At 48.3% G+C, this 387-nt stretch overlaps 1 protein-coding gene across 1 annotated transcript in view; it reads right to left on the reverse strand.

Moving 5' to 3' along the window:
- LOC109353800 (CASP-like protein 4D1) overlaps nucleotides 1–387 on the reverse strand; it is a 7,275-nt gene that overhangs the window by 5,358 nt on the left and 1,530 nt on the right. The gene's annotated exons all lie outside the window — the stretch shown is intronic.

Genomic DNA, 387 nt, shown 5'->3' on the forward strand with positions numbered 1-387 from the left:
GATGAGCATGAGGATGAGGACGAGGAGGAGGATAGGAGGAGGAGGAGGATAAGGATAGGAAGAGGATGAAGATAGGATGAGGATAAGAATGAGGATGAGGACGACGATGAGGATAAGGATGAGGACGACAATTAGGATGAGGATAGGATGAGGACGATGATGAAGATCAGACGAGGACGAGGATGAGGATAGGATGAGGATCAAAACAGGATGACGATGAGGATGAGGATAGGATCGGGATGAGGATGAGGATGAGGATGAGTATAGGATGAGGATGAGGATGAGGATAGGATCGGGATGAGGATGAGGATGAGGAAGAGGATAGGATGAGGATGAGGATCAGGATCAGGATGAGGATGAGGTTAGGACGAGAATGAGGATGAGGAT

The sequence above is a fragment of the Lupinus angustifolius genome, chromosome LG08 (genome assembly GCF_001865875.1).
Source record: "Lupinus angustifolius cultivar Tanjil chromosome LG08, LupAngTanjil_v1.0, whole genome shotgun sequence".
Taxonomy (NCBI): domain Eukaryota; kingdom Viridiplantae; phylum Streptophyta; class Magnoliopsida; order Fabales; family Fabaceae; genus Lupinus; species Lupinus angustifolius.